The 21,136-nt window shown below is 47.6% G+C and overlaps 1 long non-coding RNA gene across 1 annotated transcript in view; it reads left to right on the forward strand.

Moving 5' to 3' along the window:
- The window catches only part of LOC136628488 (uncharacterized), a 199,546-nt gene that overhangs the window by 115,300 nt on the left and 63,110 nt on the right, over positions 1–21,136 (forward strand). Inside the window, exon 2 of the long non-coding RNA XR_010792881.1 lies at positions 20,084–20,186. This is a non-coding gene — a long non-coding RNA (uncharacterized lncRNA). The remainder of the gene's footprint in view (positions 1–20,083; positions 20,187–21,136) is intronic.

Consider the following 21,136-nt stretch of genomic DNA (forward strand, 5'->3'; position numbering starts at 1 on the left):
TCTTCAATGATTTCAACTATCAGACAAATACTAGAACTGAGGTTAATAAGCACTAATTAGAGATGTCTAGCACTGCTCTATGCCTGATACAGCCAGAAATTATGGCGACAGCAGTGGAATGTTTTGCTTCAAAGATAACCCTGAAAAGTGGAAAATAGATAATGACAAGCGCACAGGGCAAGGGTACTTGAATTAATAAAATATCAGAAGAAGAAGTCAAAACAAATCTTCATTTGCAAGAAAGACAACTGTTTCCACCCAAATGACTATACTGTAGATTATAAAAAAATGGGAAATCAGTGGTAAGGTAGGGATAGCAATTTTACAGGACCCTGTGAGCAAAGTGTTTACACTGTTAGAACAGAAAGTCTAGTACTATGTTAGCTAGCTGAAAAAAAGTATTTGCTCCTAATAAGGCTGGTCTCAAACGACTGGATTTCAATTGCAGAATCTACAATTCGCGGTATTCCACACCTATTGAAAATATAGAACATTCGCATATCGATTGCGATTTCCGCAAGCGGATTTAAAATCTCAACATGTTCTACTTTTGTGCGGAATCCACATGGACAACTTCCATAGAAGTCAATGGAATGCGCCCGATCCTCAGCCCATCTGCAACTGACATTGTGGATAGGCCGTAGGTACCCACTGTACTGCGCATGACCGACGGCGAGTGTCTGCAGTCATCTGCAATACAGAAAAGCGAAGGTGCGCAAGGTCACCGGCCGGGGTCAGAGTCTGATTCCACTGCAGGCTCCTGCATGCGGAATCCGACTCGTTTGTGTGAGCCTGACCTAAGAGGAACAAATAATAGTCTTGCAGGTATGATACCTTTCAAAAATGGAAGAAATGATGCTAATCAGCAAGCTTTTGAGACTCCTCAGATCTCTTCACCAGGCATAACAAAGTATCTAGATAGATAGGCAAGGTGATGCACAGAATGGCCCGCAGGGGGCTGAAATCAGGTATTCTGTGTGCTAAATTAGCAGGGGCAGCTGTAGAGGTGTGGTTGGAGGAGATAAAGACCTGCCTACTACATGGGTTGAAACGTTGCTGCTATAAAGGATCTCCTCCATATGGTGGAATTGTAAGTGCACCTTACTGATGCTGCCTGGTTTTCTTTGCACATTGGAGGAGATAAAACCACCAGACACTCCTGCAAAGTAGCAGAAGCCTGGAAGCCAGAGGTTGTAAAGGCAGCTACAGGAGCTGCAAGCCTGAGGTCTGGGGTGGTGTCTGTCACAAGTCTGACAGGGGAGGACGCCCCCTAGATGCCCTGGTGTATCATGTTCCAGTGTATATGCAGTGTGTCATGCTGTACACCTGTGATGTTTGCAATAAAGCTGGCAGATACCAGAGATATTTAAAGAGATCCGGTTCTCCAGAATCCCTGCAGGAGTGGTGCAGACCATCTTTGGTGGGGCAGATGGAGGTCTCTGTGAGCGAGCATCCCCCAAGTTACCACAATATATATTAAAAAAGTGGGGAAAATGCTGCAAAATATGAATGCTTTCAAAAATAGAAGTGTTAATAGTTTATTTTTGTCAATCAGCAAAATGCAAAGTGACTGAACAAAAGAGGAATCTAAATCAAATCAACATTTGGTGCAACTGCCCTTTGTCTTCAAAAAAGAATTTCTAGGTACACTTGCACACCGTTTTTCAAGGAACCTGGCAGGTAGGATGCCCCAAACATCTTGAAGAACTAAGCACAGATCTTGAAGTCGGCTTGTTCAAATCTTTCTGGCTCTTCATGTAATCCCAGACAGACTGAATGACGTGAGATCAGGGCTCTGTGAGGCCATATCAACACTTCCAGAACTCCTTATTCTTCTTTACGCTGATGATAGTTCTTAATAACATTGGAGAGATGTTTTGGGGCGCTGTTCTACTGCGGAATAAATTTGAAGCCACTCAAACGCGTCTCTGATGGTTTTGTATGATGCGTATCTGCCTGTATTTCTCAGCATTGATTACACCATTAATCCCAACCAAATTCCAAATTCCATTTGCTGAACTGCAGTCGCAAACTTGCAAGGATCCTCCACCATGCTTCACTGCTGCCTGTAGACACTCATTATTATACCGCTCTCCACCATATTTCACTGCTGCCTACAGACACTTATTATTGTTCCGCTCTCCTCCATGCTTCACTGCTGCCTGCAGACACACATTATTGTACCACTCTGCACCATGCTTCACTGCTGCCTGCAGACACACATTATTGTACCACTCTGCACCATGCTTCACTGCTGCCTGCAGACACTCATTATTGTACTGCTTTCCACCATGCTTCACTGCTGCCTGCAGACAATCATTATTGTACTGCTTTCCACCATGCTTCACTGCTGCCTGCAGACACTCATTATTGTACCGCTCTCCACCATGCTTCACTGCTGCATGCAGACACTCATTGTGGTACCACTCTCCACCATGCTTCACTGCTGCCTACAGACACTCATTATTGTACTGCTCTCCACCATGCTACACTGCTGCCTACAGTCACTCATCATTGTACTGCTCACCACCATGCTTCACTGCTGCCTGCAGACACTCATTATTGTACCGCTCTGCACCATGCTTCACTGCTGCCTGCAGACACTCATTATTGTACTGCTCTGCACCATGCTTCACTGCTGCCTGCAGACACTCATTGTTCCACTCTGCACCATGCTTCACTGCTGCCTGCAGACACTCATTGTTCCACTCTGCACCATGCTTCACTGCTGCCTGCAGACACTCATTATTGTACCGCTCTCCTCCATGCTTCACTGCTGCCTGCAGAAACTCATTATTGTTCCGCTCTCCTCTATGCTTCATTGTTGCCTGCAGACACTCATTATTGTACCAGTCTCCACCATACTTCACTGCTGCCTGCAGACACTCATTATTGTACCGCTCTCCAGCCCTTTGGCAAACCAACTGTCTTCTGTGACCTCTAGGCTGATTGCAAACGTCCGGGTCGGATTCCGCATGCGGGATCCTGCATGACTCTGACCCTGTGCCGGCCGGTGACCCCGGCGTACCTGTCCGGATTCTTCATAATCTGTATTGCGGATGAGCCGGCTGGCACACATGCGCAGTACAGATTATGCCGCAGCGTCACCGTGTAAGCTGCGGACAGGCCACGGATCAGACGTCTTCCATTGACTTCAATGGAAACCGCGCTGAAATAGAACGTGCTGCAATTTTCCCTCCACGAGCAGAAAATCGTAATTGATTTCCGCTTGTGGAAGGGGAAAGCTATTTTTCAATAGCATGTCTATGGGCAGTATTCACTGTGGAATCCGGAGGCGGACGCCTGCTCCTGATTCTGCAATGTAAATACGTCCGTGTGCAGCCGGGAGTTGGTGAGCTGAGAAGTGTTTAGAAGTGAATCCTTTCTGGCAATGACTTTCTTCCTTAAGTTTCTGTTTTTGCATAAAGCTGTGATTTTGTACATTGAGGTGCTCTTTATATGAACTTACAGTAATTATGCAGTTATCTTTGCAGTTAGGGCTCGTTCACAGCGCTGCGGAATAAGTTGGCGCTATACAAATAAAGATTATTATTATTATTATATTATTATGTATTAACCCTTTGCAATCCACTGTCTGATCTCTGAAGACAATATGATTTAAGGCTGTACAGCTCTGATGTTGGAAGACATCCGTCGGTGTTCTCTTACTATGTACTGCCAGCCTCTCTGCTGTCGGAGCCTATCCAATGTGTCACATCATGCAGTACTGGCTTTAGCCAGCATATAGCGCCGTTGTATAACGGCAGAAAAAGAGTAAGCCCCCTAGGACAACCAGGATACAAATTGGATTGGAAGGGGTTAATCCTCCGTCGCAGATTTCCATTAATGCTCCACTCCAGCTCCGCTCTGCTCCTCTCCAACCACATGGCAATCACCTTCACCTCAGGCTACCAGCTGCGCTGCATTTAAACTGCCTGCCTCACTTCTGACAGGGGAGGAAGGAAGCGCTCCCATTGGGCTGCTGTGCAGAGAGGCAGGTGACATGTCGAACTACCAGCGACAGCGCGCATTCCGGCAGAAAGGGCTCGGCGTGCCATAGGCTCACCAATCCTGCCATATAACTACCTTGTATCCTGTTGCTGTGCTCAGTCTTGTCTGGGTGTATGACCTACATATCACCCGCTTAGTATAATTGGTTCATCATATACCTGACTATAATCCTACAAAATCCTGGACTTTTTGCAAGTGTGCCTAGAAGAATTAGTCCTCTTCTGAAGGCAAAGGGTGGTCACACCAAATATTGATTTGATTTAGATTTCTCTTTTGTTCATTCCCTTTGCATTTTGTTTGTTGACAAAATAAATTACAATTTCTATTTTTGAAAGCTTTCTTACTTTTATAAACACACAAGGAAACTTTCAGTTATGATGCCAATTAAAGGGGTTGGCCACTTTATTAGCAGCCTTCAGCAATTAATCTAAAGGCCCCACAGGTCTTCATGTCTCCTTCAGTAATACCCAGTGCACCTCCAAGCTGCGCCAGGATGTATGTTGACTGTGTATCAATTGAGGAGGCATGATGATGTGTTGGTCACATGCCCTTCCATAGACTGCCATCTTATGGATGTGAATGCCACCTAAAGGGCACAGGAGGTTGAGGAGGTGAGAAGAGCACAGCTTCAAGAATAATACAGAATGGCACATAAGTTACATATACATGTCATTTAGATTCACGGCTAATAGAGTGGACAACCTCTTTAATACATTTTTATACACTCTGTTATACGCAGGCCAGAAGATAGTAGCAAGTGCTATCAGCTTGACAATACTTTGGCCTCTTGACTGGGATTCTTGACAGGAAGACCATAAGCAAATCTCAACCATAGTAGAGAATTATCAGATGCTTTACCTGTTACTATGCAAAGCTTCGTCTATAGTGTTGACCGGTATGGAGATCACTGGTCAACACTATAGACCCAACCTTACAAATGCCCAGGAGATTTTAAAGAGCTCTAAGCTCAAGAGACACAGTTACATGCTTATGCAACACTCTAGAGGGGTGACCCTGGGCACCTGGCTAACTCGAAGAGCTGGGAGGGATAAGTGCTGTCTTGTCACGGCGGCACTTACCAGGCTCTGGTCCTGAAGGGATTACATGGAGCCAAGGCCAGTGTAGTATCGCAGGCCAGCTTCGACACCCCTATGATAGGAAATGCCAATAAATGGGATTGGGGGACTAGTAGTACTTATCACTCATGACGCCACCATTCCCACACACTGGTATTCTATGCGGCGGAAAAATGACCACAGAGACTTGTGTGTAGTACCTTGGGTCTCCGGGAATGGTTAGGGCCCGGTATAACTTTTACTGAAGAATAACTTGTATAGCAGGTAATGCAGGTACAATTCACTTTAAGCGGTAACAGGCTAGTACTCAGAGGTAGGGAGGATACACAGGATGAATACAGTCCATGCTATCTGTATGTCACCGGGTCCTGGATTGGGAGCACTCCAGAGGAGGAAGGGGGATAGGGTAGTGGCATGGCAAGGTGAGATGGTACCTGGGGTGGAATTTTTTTTGTCACCTCTGTCACAATTTTGAAATTACTAGAAGAAGGAAAGACAAGATACTTACAGTTGCAAGTGTAATTTTCTGGTTTATTTCTTAACATTGTGGGCATAAACGCTTACAACCTTCGTTTCCTAACTTTGTTCTCTGTAAATTTTGAAATCGCATCATCAAAATCAATTCCTTTTGCTACTTTGTTTTGAAGAGAGCCCCGGATTAATTTTAGTTCTGAAAAACTCCTCTCACATGATGCTACTGAAACACATAACGTTAACAAGAATCTTAAGGCTAAAGTGATAGTCACAGCTCACCTCCTCCCCCTCCCTGCACAGGTCACAGTGCATGCTGAAATAGTCTCCCCTAGAAATTAATAGGTCAGCTTCTGCATCCACTGAGCTCCCCTATGGTCATGTGAGCCTGGACTCCTCCCACACAAGGTATCACATGACCAGACATCACCACAGGTCCTGGAAGCTGCCAACTCTGCAGGTCTGTGTATCCCCTCATGTCAGGACTGCCGGGGAAGGATTAACCAGTGTAAGGGGGCAGTGCAGGCTCTGTGAGGGGCTTCTGGCAGCCTGTGCTGTACAGAAAAGCTCCTCTGCGGCTAGTCAGTCACACGTGGCCCCGGGTAGAGTGCAGACAGGGCGCTGGTTCTCCTGCAGCAGCTACAATATTAGCTCCTCCACCCGCTTCTGCTGCCACATTGTTGTGCGCCAGAGCGAGAGCTTAGGTCTGCATTCTGCTGCCTTAGCACTCTGTGCCACTCAAGGCCAATAACATTGCATTCCACCATTGCAGGTCTGCCTGGCATACAGTGTCTTGATGGTGGCCAGTGTTAGCACATTCTTTGAGGAGCCTGGCCTGGCACATAATTCTTGACATTAGTCATTCAGTCCCTTAGGCCTCATGTCCATGGGGAAAATCAGGCCCGCTACGGATTCTCCATGGAAAATCTGTAGCGGGTCCTTCCTGCCCCGCGGACATGAGGCATAAAAATCAGAATAAACTCACCTGCTCCGGACGATGCATATCTTCCTTCCTTCGCGGCCGGATCTTCTTCCTCCGGCCCAGCGGCGTGCCGCGCGCATAGAACCGCATCGTCTGGAGCAGGTGAGTTTAATTCAGGTACGGGTCTCCCGCAGATCCGGAAGGCTTGCATAGGCTTCAATAGAAGCCTGCGGGAGACCCGCACAAAAATGGAGCATGTCCATTTTTTTTCCCGCACGCGGATCCGCGCCTGCCGGGAAAAATGACGTCCGCAGGTGTTAAACTACCTGCGAGTGTCGAATGCATCCCTATGGGGTGCGGATCTGCATGCAGGAAAAACGCTGCGGATTTTAAGCCCATGGACATGAGGCCTTAGATGCCGCAGTCAGTAGTGGACACAGCGTTTACTTGGTTAGACAGAGGGAAGGGGTCCTATTCAAAAGTTTGCTATTCACGTTCCGATAGAAATATATATCATTGTGAGATTTATGCTTTCCACAAGCTGTTTTACAAATAATGTGTTCCTGATTTAGGGCGGCGTCAGAGGGGCGTGCATGTGTGTGCATTGAGCAGAGAATAGAACCCGTTAGTTTCATTCCCACCTTTTTTTTGCGCTGGCATTTCGTTGCCCTGAAAAAAAGTGATATGCTCTATTTTTGTGCGCATTTGCGCAGCAAAGGTCCCCGTAGGAGTCTATGGGGTGCGCAAAAGAGGAAATATATTTATACAAAATGCTGCACATACCTATGAACACCGGCACCTAATTTGGCTTAAAAGCCATTTAAATCAGCCCTGCCCATGTCAGCGAGTAGTGCCTGCGTAAATGCGCAGTCATGTATGCAAAATACCCTTTCCTTCACAGCGCAAATATGTTGCGCTGGAGCAAGTGTTTTTCTGAAGCCGCCCTTAAGCAGAATTAACCAGTTAGGCCATATTCACCCAGACTGGACATTTTGCACTAAAGGAAATGGAATGGAGTCCACAGCTAAATCCTTGTGTGTTACATGCAGATTATGCTAGGGATTTATGAATCCATGTCAGATAGGTCATACTGGGGAGCATGCCTTCCAACAGACGTAGATACAGTATAAGGGTGCATTCAGACGACCGTATATCGGCCGGGTATTCTGCAGGGGGAGGAGGCTGGAAGAGCCGGGAGCAGTGCTCTGAGCTCCCGCCCCCTCTCTGCCTCCTCTCCACCCCACTGCAGTATTTTCAATGAGGAGAGGCAGGATGGGGGCGGAGCTTATTCCTGGAACTTAGCCACGCCCCCATCCCACCGCCTCTCATTACAAATAGTGGAGAGGAGGCAGAGAGAGGTCGGGAGCTCAGAGCACTGCTCCCGGCTCTTCCAGCCTCCTCCCCCTGCAGAGAGAGACGCCGTATATCGGCCGGCGTAAATACCTGGCCGATATATGGTCGTCTGAATGCACCTTAACATCCACACGTAACACATGTAGCCTGGATTGTCCTCGCCCTGCACATACTTTTTGTAGCAGTACTGCAAGGTATTGCAGTGTTGTCCTATGTACACAAAGTCTGGTGTGTGCATGTATGAACTAGACTGAAACTCATGTAAACATTGAAGAGGTTGCTGCGCTCTCACAAGCCCTGTGGCCTATTCAGGGCAGTTTCAGATGGCTGTATGTGTAGTGGCCTGAACTCTATATTTCTGGCCCCTCCATAATTGTCATACATGTCATGTCTTCAATGTAGATGCACTGTGCAAAGCGTCTAGTCTTCTATTATGTGTATTGCATAACTGCAGCATGTGAGAGGTTAATGTCTGAAAGTGACTGGGATACGTCTAGAGATGATCAATATCTGTCTAGTCACATGATGACTATGTCCTATAAATGTGAGTGATTGGGATGTGATTGAGAAGTTCCTGCTCTTCAATGGTTGAGAGTGGAGTGCCGGCCACATGGGAATACCTTTAACCCTCATGTGCTAAAGAGAATGGAAGCTGAGGAAAGGTATACTCATGTCCTTATCCCAAGAACCTTCATCTGAGAGAGAGAGCTGAGTGGAGAGAAGAGTCTGCAGTGCACTGAAGTAAGTGCTGAATCAAGTGAGTGTCTGTGGAGTGATCCTACCCCATCCTCCTCCGGAGTGTTCCCCTTCCAGGACTGGTACTAGAGATGAGCGAGCACCAAAATGCTCAGGTGCTCGTTACTCGGGACGAAATTATCGCGATGCTCGAGGGTTCGTTTCGAGTAACGAACCCTATTGAAGTCAATGGGCGACTCGAGCATTTTTGTATATCGCCGATGCTCGCTAAGGTTTTCATTTGTGAAAATCTGGGCAATTCAAGAAAGTGATGGGAACGACACAGCAACGGATAGGGCAGGCGAGGGGCTACATGTTGGGCTGCATCTCAAGTTCCCAGGTCCCACTATTAAGCCACAATAGCGGCAAGAGTGGGCCCCCCCCCCAACAACTTTTACTTCTGAAAAGCCCTCATTAGCAATGCATACCTTAGCTAAGCACCACACTACCTCCAACAAAGCACAATCACTGCCTGCATGACACTCCGCTGCCACTTCTCCTGGGTTACATGCTGCCAACCCCCCCCCCCCCCCCCCCGCACGACGCAGTGTCCAAAACGCACACCAAAGTGTCCCTGCGCAGCCTTCAGCTGCCCTCATGCCACACCACCCTCATGTCTATTTATAAGTGCGTCTGCCATGAGGAGGAACCGCAGGCACACACTGCAGAGGGTTGGCACGGCTAGGCAGCGACCCTCTTTAAAAGGGGCGGGGCGATAGCCCACAATGCTGTACAGAAGCAATGAGAGATATAATCCTGTGCCACCGCCATCAGGAGCTGCACACGTGGGCATAGCAATGGGGAACCTATGTGCCACACACTATTCATTCTGTCAAGGTGTCTGCATGCCCCAGTCAGACCGCGTTTTTTTTTATAAATAGTCACAGGCAGGTACAACTCCGCAATGGGAATTCCGTGTGCACCCACAGCATGGGTGGCTCCCTGGAACTCACCGGCTGTACATAAATATATCCCATTGCATTGCCCATCACAGCTGAGGTAATGTCATGTTAAATGCAGATGGGCTTCGGCCCACACTGCATGCCCCAGTCAGACTGGGGTTCTTTAGAAGTGGACACATGCAGTTACAACTCTGTGTGAACCGACAGCATGGGTGGGTGCTTGGAAGCCACCCGCGGTACATAAATATATCCCATTGCAGTCCCCAGCACAGCTGATGTAACGTCAGCTTTAATGCAGGTGGGCAAAAAATTAATTGGATTACACTGTAGGCGAGGGCCCCCAAAAATTGGTGTACCAACAGTACTAATGTACGTCAGAAAAATTGCCCATGCCCAACCAAGAGGGCAGGTGAAACCCATTAATCGCTTTGGTTAATGTGGCTTAATTTGTAACTAGGCTTGGAGGCAGCCCAGTTAAAATAAAGATTGATTGAGGTGAAAGTTTCAACGCTTTAATGAGCATTGAAACGTATAAAAATTGTTTAGAAAAATTATATGACTGAGCCTTGTGGGCCTAAGAAAAATTGCCTGTTCGGTGTGATTACGTCAGGTTTCAGGAGGAGGAGCAGGAATTTTATACACAGATTGATGAAGCTAAAAGGTCCACGTTTTTGATGGTGATAGAGAACGATGCTTCCATCCGCAGGTGCAGCCTACGTATTGTTTAGGTATCGCTGCTGTCCGCTGGTGGAGAAGAGAAGTCTGGGGAAATCCAGGCTTTGTTCATCTTGATGAGTGTTAGCCTGTCGGCACTGTCGGTTGACAGGCGGGTACGCTTATCTGTGATGATTCCCCCAGCCGCACTAAACATCCTCTCTGACAAGACGCTAGCCGCAGGACAAGCAAGCACCTCCAGGGCATACAGCGCGAGTTCAGGCCACGTGTCCAGCTTCGACACCCAGTAGTTGTAGGGGGCAGAGGCGTCACCGAGGACGGTCGTGCGATCGGCTACGTACTCCCTCACCATCCTTTTACAGTGCTCCCGCCGACTCAGCCTTGACTAGGGAGCCGTGACACAGTCTTGCTGGGGAGCCAGAAAGCTGTCAAAGGCCTTAGAGAGTGTTCCCCTGCCTGTGCTGTACATGCTGCCTGATCTCTGCGCCTCCCCTGCTACCTGGCCCTCGGAACTGCGCCTTCTGCCACTAGCGCTGTCGGATGGGAATTTTACCATCAGTTTGTCCGCCAGGGTCCTGTGGTATAGCATCACTCTCGAACCTCTTTCCTCTTCAGGTATGAGAGTGGAAAGGTTCTCCTTATACCGTGGGTCGAGCAGTGTGTACACCCAGTAATCCGTAGTGGCCAGAATGCGTGTAACGCGAGGGTCACGAGAAAGGCATCCTAACATGAAGTCAGCCATGTGTGCCAGGGTACCTGTACGCAACACATGGCTGTCCGCACTAGGAAGATCACTTTCAGGATCCTCCTCCTCCTCAGGCCATACACGCTGAAAGGATGACAGGCAAGCAGCATGGGTACCCTCAGCATTGGGCCAAGCTGTCTCTTCCCCCTCCTCCTCATCCTCCTCATGCTCCTCCTCCTCCTCCTCAATGCACTGAGATATAGACACGAGGGTGCTCTGACTATCCAGCGACATACTGTCTTCCCCCGCCTCTGTTTCCGAGTGCAAAGCGTCTGCCTTTATGCTTTGCAGGGAACTTCTCAAGAGGCATAGCAGAGGAATGGTGACGCTAATGATTGCAGCATCGCCGCTCACCATCTGGGTACACTCCTCAAAGTTTCCAAGGACCTGGCAGATGTCTGCCAACCAGGCCCACTCTTCTGTAAAGAATTGAGGAGGCTGACTCCCACTGCGCCGCCCATGTTGGAGTTGGTATTCCACTATAGCTCTACGCTGCTCATAGAGCCTGGCCAACATGTGGAGCGTAGAGCTCCACCGTGTGGGCACGTCGCACAGCAGTCGGTGCACTGGCAGATGAAACCGATGTTGCAGGGTGCGCAGGGTGGCAGCGTCCGTGTGGGACTTGCGGAAATGTGCGCAGAGCCAGCGCACCTTTCCGAGCAGGTCTGACAAGCGTGGGTAGCTTTTCAGAAAGCGCTGAACCACCAAATTAAAGACGTGGGCCAGGCATGGCACGTGCGTGAGGCTGCCGAGCTGTAGAGCTGCCACCAGGTTACGGCCGTTGTCACACATGACCATGCCCGGTTGGAGGCTCAGCGGTGCAAGCCAGCGGTCGGTCTGCTCTGTCAGACCCTGCAGCAGTTCGTGGGCCGTGTGCCTCTTCTCTCCTAAGCTGAGTAGTTTCAGCACGGCCTGCTGACGCTTGCCCACCGCTGTGCTGCCACGCCGCGCGACACCGACTGCTGGCGACGTGCTGCTGACACATCTTGATTGCGAGACAGAGGTTGCGTAGGAGGAGGAGGGTGGTTTAGTGGAGGAAGCATACACCGCTGCAGATACCAGCACCGAGCTGGGGCCCGCAATTCTGGGGGTGGGTAGGACGTGAGCGGTCCCAGGCTCTGACTCTGTCCCAGCCTCCACTAAATTCACCCAATGTGCCGTCAGGGAGATATAGTGGCCCTGCCCGCCTGTGCTTGTCCACGTGTCCGTTGTTAAGTGGACCTTGGCAGTAACCGTGTTGGTGAGGGCGCGTACAATGTTGCGGGAGACGTGGTCGTGCACGGCTGGGACGGCACATCGGGAAAAGTAATGGTGACTGGGAACTGAGTAGCGCGGGGCCGCCGCCACCATCATACCTTTGAAAGCCTCCGTTTCCACAACCCTATACGGCAGCATCTCCAGGCTGATAAATTTGGCTATGTGCACGTTTAACGCTTGAGCGTGCGGGTGCGTGGCGGCGTACTTGCGCTCCAACACTTGCGCTAGCGTCGGCTGGACGGTGCGCTGAGAGCCATTGGTGGATTGGGCCGAGCACAGCGGAGGTGAGGGTGTGGGTGCAGGCCAGGAGACGGTGGTGCCTGTGTCCTGAGAGGGGGGTTGGATCTCAGTGGCAGGTTGGGGCACAGGGGGAGAGGCAGCGGTGCAAACCGGAGGCGGTGAACGGCCTTCGTCCCACCTTGTGGGGTGCTTGACCATCGTATGCCTGCGCATGCTGGTGGTGGTGAGGCTGGTGGTGGTGGCTCCCCGGCTGATCTTGGCGCGACAAAGGTTGCACACCACTGTTCGTCGGTCGTCTGCACTCTCAGTGAAAAACTGCCAGACCTTTGAGCACCTCGGCCTCTGCAGGGTGGCATGGTGCGAGGGGGCGCTTTGGGAAACAGTTGGTGGATTATTCGGTCTGGCCCTGCCTCTACCCCTGGCCACCGCACTGCCTCTTCCAACCTGCCCTGCTGCTGCACTTGCCTCCCCCTCTGAAGACCTGTCCTCAGTAGGCTTAGCAAACCAGGTGTGGTCAGTCACCTCATCGTCCTGCTGCTCTTCCTCCGAATCCTCTGTGCGCTCCTCCCTCGGACTTACTCCAATTACTACTACCTGAGTGATAGACCACTGTGTCTCATCGTCATCGTCCTCCTCACCCACTGAAAGCTCTTGAGACAGTTGCCGGAAGTCCCCAGCCTCATCCCCCGGACCCCGGGAACTTTCCAAAGGTTGGGCATCGGTCACGACAAACTCCTCCGGTGGGAGAGGAACCATTGCTGGCCATTCTGGGCAGGGGCCCGGGAACAGTTCCTGGGAGTCTGCCTGCTCCTCAGAATGTGTCATTGTAATGGAGTGAGGAGGCTGGGAGGAAGGAGGAGCAGCAGCCAGAGGATTCAGAGTTGCAGCAGTGGACGGCGCAGAACTCTGGGTGGTCGATAGATTGCTGGATGCACTTTCTGCCATCCACGACAGGACCTGCTCGCACTGCTCATTTTCTAATAAAGGTCTACCGCGTGGACCCATTAATTGTGAGATGAATGTGGGGACGCCAGAAACGTGCCTTTCTCCTAATCCCGCAGCAGTCAGCTGCGATACACCTGGATCAGGAGCTCGTCCTATGCCCACACCCTGACTTGGGCCTCCGCGTCCTCGCCCGCGTCCACGTCCTCTAGGCCTACCCCTACCCCTCAGCATGCTGTATTACCAGTAATGCAGAAACAGAACGCTGTAATTAAATGTGCCGCTTATTGGCCTGTGGTTGGAGGCTGACTTCCCTTACGGAACGCACAGCAGAGCCAGGAAACAATTTTGCACATGCCTGTAGTGAGACGTAGGTGCGTATGACTGAGCTAGTGGAATTCACAGCGCAGAAGCAGTCATGTGGCCAAAGGCCAGTAGTAGGCCTTAAGTATTTTGCTTCTATTTTTTTAAAATGCTGAGCTGATACAGTAGACAGATACTGTAGGCAGCGTATAATATTATGTATACTGTTTCCCTCTGGCGGGATGACAGCGCTGATGTAACAGAGACAGCAGATCCAGGAAACAATTTTGCGCAAGCCTGCTGTAACGCTTAGCTGCGTATTAATTAGGACTACTACCCCCAGCAGATAGATACTGTAGGCAGCGTATAATATTATGTATACTGTTTCCCTCTGGCGGGATGACGGCGATCATGTAACAGAGACAGCAGATCCAGGAAACAATTTTGCGCAAGCCTGCTGTAACGGTTAGCTGCGTATTAATTAGGACTACTACCCCCAGCAGATAGATACTGTAGGCAGCGTATAATATTATGTATACTGTTTCCCTCTGGCGGGATGACGGCGATCATGTAACAGAGACAGCAGATCCAGGGAACAATTTTGCGCAAGCCTGCTGTAACGCTTAGCTGCGTATTAATTAGGACTACTACCCCCAGCAGATAGATACTGTAGGCAGCGTATAATATTATGTATACTGTTTCCCTCTGGCGGGATGACGGCGATCATGTAACAGAGACAGCAGATCCAGGAAACAATTTTGCGCAAGCCTGCTGTAACGCTTAGCTGCGTATTAATTAGGACTACTACCCCCAGCAGATAGATACTGTAGGCTGCGTATAATATTATGTATACTCTTTCCCTCTGGCGGGATGACGGCGATCATGTAACAGAGACAGCAGATCCAGGAAACAATTTTGCGCAAGCCTGCTGTAACGCTTAGCTGCGTATTAATTAGGACTACTACCCCCAGCAGATAGATACTGTAGGCAGCGTATAATATTATGTATACTGTTTCCCTCTGGCGGGATGACGGCGATCAATTTTTTGGAAAAAGCCCACTGCCTATATAGCCTGAATATCTCTTTCCCTGCCTCACCAGTACTGGCCCTATACTCTGTACAATGACTGCAGACTGCGGACGCAATGCTCTGCACGGCCGATATACAAAAAAAAAAAATTGTGCAACACTGCTAAAAGCAGCCTCAACAGTACTTCACACGGTCAGATGTGGCCCTAAGAAGGACCGTTGGGGTTCTTGAAGCCTAAAATAACTCCTAACGCTCTCCCTATAGCAGCTCCGGCACCAGCAGCACTTTCCCTGATCTCTGTCAGAATGCATCTGTGGCGATCCGCGGGAGGGGCCGATTTATATACTCGGGTGACACCTGATCCTGCCAGCCACTCACTGCAGGGGGGTGGTATAGGGCTTGAACGTCGCAGGGGGAAGTTGTAATGCCTTCCCTGTCTTTCTATTGGCCAGAAAAGCGCACTAACGTCTCAGAGATGAAAGTGAAAGTAACTGGAACATCGCGTGGTACTCGCCTCTAGTAACGAGCATCTCGAACACGCTAATACTCGAACGAGTATCAAGCTCGGACGAGTATGTTCGCTCATTTCTAACTGGTACCTCACAGATAGCATGGACTGTAGGGCCAGTGTCATCCTCTGTCTCCTCCCTGACCTCAAGTCTACTGTCCTGCCTGCACTAGTGTGTATTAAGCTGTACGCTGTTAAGCTTCAAGTAAAGTTTTTCCAGCTCCTGTCCGTTCCTAGGAACTGAGGTACTAAAGTTAATTATGTGTGTGGACTTCCTTCATTTCTCCGCCGAGGATCATACCAGTGTGTAAGGAACGGTGGCGTCACGCGTGACAAGTTTACAGTCCACCACATGTATGCAGATAATCGCTGTCCCAGTGTTGCCTGGAAGCGTCCTAGCGGTAATTGAGCTGAGGTTGTGTACGTCCCTCCGGGGAGGTGTCTGTTAAGAGCCACCGTGACAAGTGCCAACTTTACCCTCCCAGCTCCTTAGTGTGGGCCTCGGGTCTAGGTGGCCATTGGGACGCTGCATATGCGCAACTACACTCACTGCTATGGAGCATAGTTGCACATAGCATCCACATTGAAATAAAATATATTTTTGCATCCCTTTTAATTTTCTGTAAGCACAGTAAGAAAAACATCTAATTGCATGGTGCGTCATAGAGATTACCGGTGACTGTCAGATCACATGCAGCACTAATATGGATTGTATCCAAAGGGGAAAGGAAAATACACGTGGCTCAGGTTTCCTTTTTGCTGCACGGTGTTTCCTATTAATTTTCATGAACTTGGCAAACAGTATTTTGTGAGCCGATCCATTAATTAAATGACTATAGAAGGAGAACGGTTCAGCATTTCCTGGTCATCCAGCATACTGAAGATGTAGAGATTGCAGGGGATTACATTCCTGGCATACTAGAAAGCTATATTTATTTCCATAGCCTGGGTGGTCAGGCTGAAGTCAGGAAACACAGTTAAGGACCCAGGGGGTTCATACTTATTACATCATATGAGCATTATATGTGGCAGAATAAAAAGAGTTGTAGCAGGTAAGGGTATGAGGACATCAAAGTTGGAGGCTGGTTCAGAGCCGCCATTCATAAATTTTGGCAACAAAATAGTGCTGAACAGAATGATGGAAACCTAAAGGATGCATAATGGGCCCATTTGGCAGGGTTTGTTTCTGCCATAAAATGGATCCTTTCAGTCAAGGGAATTTCATTTTTCTCCTGAGCAGGAAAACGGAAACCCCAGCGCTGATGTGAACATAGCCTAACAAGGTTGGTGGTAACATAGCATAGAAAAAATGTGTTAATTGTCAACTCACCTATTTGAGTTGTCTCTGCAATCCACAGCTCAGACTCTTGTAGGGAATCTTATGATGTATAATGTCTGTAAATATATATATATATATACATACATACATACACACACACAAAAATAATAGCTGACCACTTGGGGAGTTGGGGTGGAGACCCAAAATGAAAATGTCTCTTATCAGAATCAGTGTATGATAACACATTGTGGATTAAAGCTGCACCACAGTGTGGATTGTGGTGCAGATTTTCACAGCATAATTCACTCATTGCAATGAACGAATCACACAGTCAAAATCCATTACATTTCCGCAACTTCACATGTGATGTGCCCGCAGTGGCAAATTCGCAACAAAAATGCATCAGATCCGCAGTGGACAAATCCAAATAGTGCAGATTTGGCCACATTTTGAATTGCAGATCTGCTGCATGATTTGTCTATGTATTTCAAGAGTTGAATTCCACAGCATATATCCACAACATAAATAGATTTGCTGCTGATTTAGAATTCATAGTGTTTTTAAAAAACATAGTAGCATGACATAGTAGAAGCCAATTTTCGGCATTTTAGGAGAAAAAAAATTCTTCCCGACTCCAATCTGGCAATCAGAATAATCCCCGGATCACCGACCCTTCTGAAGTAATCAGTGATATAACATGTAATATTGTAACACTGAAAAAAAAAGATGTGCAGGCCCCTCTTGTGCTCTTTTATTGAGTTAGCAATCACCACGTCCTCAGGCAGATAGTTCCATAATCTAATTGCTCTTACGATGAGGATTTGTTGTGGAAAGTTTTTGCACCATGTAAAGGAGATTTCTGAATTCTCCTCCCCATGGCATGTACTGTGAATTCTGTAGAATTTACGTAGCAAAGTCTACTATGGAAATTTCATAGAGTTTATGAAGGTGTGTTGATGCATAGAGAAATTAGTGAGGAATTTTGGCTGCAGAATACAAAATGAAATTCCACAGCACCCCCCTCAATTGTTGGGTACCAGATGGATCTGCCAAAGGTGCTGTTGTATCCTAACTGACTCAAGGTTTGACCCATGCTGGATTCACCCAGCTTACCTATATTCTCCTGTGCTCGGCCTACTTTATACCTGTCTGTTGCCTGCCCTTTGCCTGTCTTTTCATTATGCAAGAACTCCGCCTGTCCTGACCTCAGCTTGTATATTGATGACATCTCTGCCTGCTCCTCCAGCACCGTGCTACAGTTCTCCTGATCTGTCTGTGTTAGTTGCAACTGAACTGGGACTACTCTTGGGGCAATGGTCTCGAAATCTCCGCAGAGAAGACCAGATCCCAATTGAAGGTGTTAAAAGGTGAAAACCTGAAGCCCACAGTTGCTTCTCTCAGAATAATACTGGTGCTTTCTTATATGAGAGAGGGGAATATAGCTACATGCATCCCCTATAGCTACGTCTCTGAGCACAGCTACTAGAGACCTTCTTAATGAAAAAGTGGAGGTATTTACTATCTAAGAATTACCAAATTGTGGACAACAATCCCTCCCTTTCTCTCTCCCAAAAGAACATTGAGTCACCTTGGAGTTCCATAACCTGTAGAAATGCAACGAGTCTGTAGACTTGTCCTTTTTTTATATGATATCTCATTTTCCTATACTCCACTGTGGGGTGCATAATCTTAAGTATCACAGGATAATGATGAGAGGCTGCAGTTTTCTTGTGAACAAGGTTCATACATCCTTCCCCATCCTGATACAACCACAAAGCAGTTAGCTCAACTTTTACTTCTCTTATATAGAGAATTCTTTACTTTAGAGTAGAAGCCAGGTTAGTTTCTGAGGAACTGTGCAGTGCCTGAGAAGTGGGTCACGGCCTAGAAGACAGCAAGGTAGAGTTTGGGCCTTGTCACGGTGGCTCTACCGCCTCCCACCCGTAAGGGTAACCGGTGACACGTTCAAGGGTCGAGGGCAGGTTAATAAATCGGAAACCCAATATTGGATTACCTTATATTGGATTACTTTTGTCACGGATGATGCCACTGTTTCTTCTGCAGCGGGGAATTCCTAGATGGTGGAGCAAATCCTCTCTTACGCAGCTTCTGTGGGGGAATTCCTGGTTGTCAGAGTAAATCCACACACATGGATACTTTTTAAGACACGGGCTCCGGAAATGGACGCGCGACCGGTCGTTTTACTCAACTTCAGTTACAAATACAGTTCAGCAGTTTCCTAGGCAGGCGGTGTGACAGGGAAAACTCCCTGGATGTCAGGAGAAACTACAGCCATAGTTATCTGTAGATCCTGGCCCGGTACCACACTCTCTTCTAATCTAATCTCTACCAGTCCACACTCACGGTCAGGTTCACACTGCCGAACTCTTGGGGGGTATTAGTTCCCGACAGTCGTTAGCCTATTCTCTCTGCCTCTTCCATTCTGACCCACACAGGTTGAAAGTACCGGTGTAGAACTCCTGAAGACCTCTCTGCTGCAGGTCCAGAACACTCTCAGAACTCAGAACAGAAGCAAACTCCCTTGCACATGCATTGCAAGCACATATCTCTCACAAGGTCATATGACAAACAAACAGATACATTTTCCAGACAGTCAGTTCACATACCAGACATTTAACCTATTCAGTGCTGCAGCTATGAAATATACATCATTCTTGCAACACAGAAGACACTGCCAAGACAAATGCATGCATACAGTTATGGAAGGGCCCCGTTGCACTGGGCCACTACAACTGAATTTCCTATGACTTTAATTTAACATTTCAATAAGAAACAGAAAATAATCTAAATGATGTATATATATTTGTGTTCTTAATATACTAGAAATAGTTAACCATTGCCTTCATGTCACATTTCAACAACCATGTTATAATTGATGTTTGCAAGAATGTACCATTCATTTTGCTGAGGAAACGTTGAGCTGCTAAAATGAAAAACTACTAAATAATGGCATGCAGAAGTCCTTATTATGAACGCCTTTAATTAGTGCATACAATGAGCAGCACTGTGCATGCGAGTCCAGTGGTACTCAATGGGCAAGTGCTCTGTAGGGCTCATAAAACAATGGGACCACTGTGCTCTCGAAATGGTGCTTGTCACATATTTAGAAGAATCTGCTTTTAATATAGCTGAAAATATGCGAGGGACATGGTGAACCGTTTCCTTAGGCTTAACATTAGACGTTCAACTTCCCATTCTGTAACAACAAATTCATTGTATTGTACAAATGCTTTCACTCCGTCTCCCGAAGAAGAAAAATAATGGCTTAGTGGCTTTCAAAGTTGACATAGTAACAGGTAGAGAACAAGTGCATAATGAACTACAAGAATAGTGCCTTAATTAAGCAAGAGATTCATTGAGAGAAAGTCAGAATAAAAAGTCGGCACATGAGAACAATTGGTAATGGGCATAACTTTAAGCTCCATTCAAAGTTTATAACAGAATCTCCACTTACCATGTGCCATTCATTATACGGATGTCTTCTCATTTTGCAGTTGGGGTCAACCATAAGACTGCTAAAAAAAGTATTGATTCCTCTAATGTTGGTGACCGTAGGATTCTGCATATCGCAACACCGTCTATCTGAATATTCAGGCAATCTTATATCATTTCAGGTTGACAGGGTTAACAAGCCTCATAGAGGTGATGACTGGGAGGCAAAATTGAGAAATAAAGAAGCCTTTTGGATAATGGTCCTGGACAATCGCCATCCTTGAGGTTTGAATTAACAACATTTATTGATGTTTTGTGTTAGCATGTTCTAGCATTGATTTGAGGTCATGTGCATCCTTAATGTGATTGACTGATTATTCACCATATGTGTAGAAGTTGTTTGTTTTTAACCAGAAGCATGAGGTTGGGAATGATATTATAGGGAGAGTCCAGTTTCTGAGGCTCGAAACATGTAAAAGAGTTCCCCTTTTTTTCCTGTCTGCTTCTATGAGGATGTTTTCAAGGATGCTATAATAAAGGTTTTGTTTTTAACTTCATATGAGCGCTGGAAGAAATCTTGTGTTTTGGAACCAGTTGGGTGCAACTACTACTGCTGCCCTCTATAGCTATGCCCCTGTTGTTGTTAGCTATTTAGTCGTTCATGACCCTCGGCGACCCTAAAGGCGAGCTCCCTCCATGTTTTACGGTTTTACACTGCTTCTTTTCAGTTGTGTGATATCCATGCCAGTAGCTCTGACAGTATCAGCCATCGTGTCCTTTGGCTGCCGGGTCTTCTTTTGCTACTGATCTGTCCAAGCATTACAGATTTTTCTAGCGGCTCTGCTTGCATTACATGGCCAAAATCCGTGAGTCTGAGCCCGGTCATCCTCCCCTCCAGTGATATATCAGGTCTTATACGATTCAGGACTTCTCTGTTACTCTTACCATCCAGGGCATATGCAGCAGCTTCCACCAGCACCACAGCTCAAATGCATCAATCCTCCTTCTATCAGCTTTTTTCGCAGTCCAGCTTTCACATCGATACATGGCTATGGGGAAATGGTTTGCACTATCTTGCCTTTAGTTGTGATGGCGATATCCCTACTTTTCCAGATTTTGTCCATGTTTAGTATCGCGCTTCGCCCCAATACTATCCTATGTTTTATCTCTGGCATAGATTCTCCAGCCTGGTCAATTTTTGAGCCAAGGAAGATGAAGTCTCGCACGCATTCTAT

Source organism: Eleutherodactylus coqui, chromosome 5 (assembly GCF_035609145.1).
Source record: "Eleutherodactylus coqui strain aEleCoq1 chromosome 5, aEleCoq1.hap1, whole genome shotgun sequence".
NCBI lineage: Eukaryota > Metazoa > Chordata > Amphibia > Anura > Eleutherodactylidae > Eleutherodactylus > Eleutherodactylus coqui.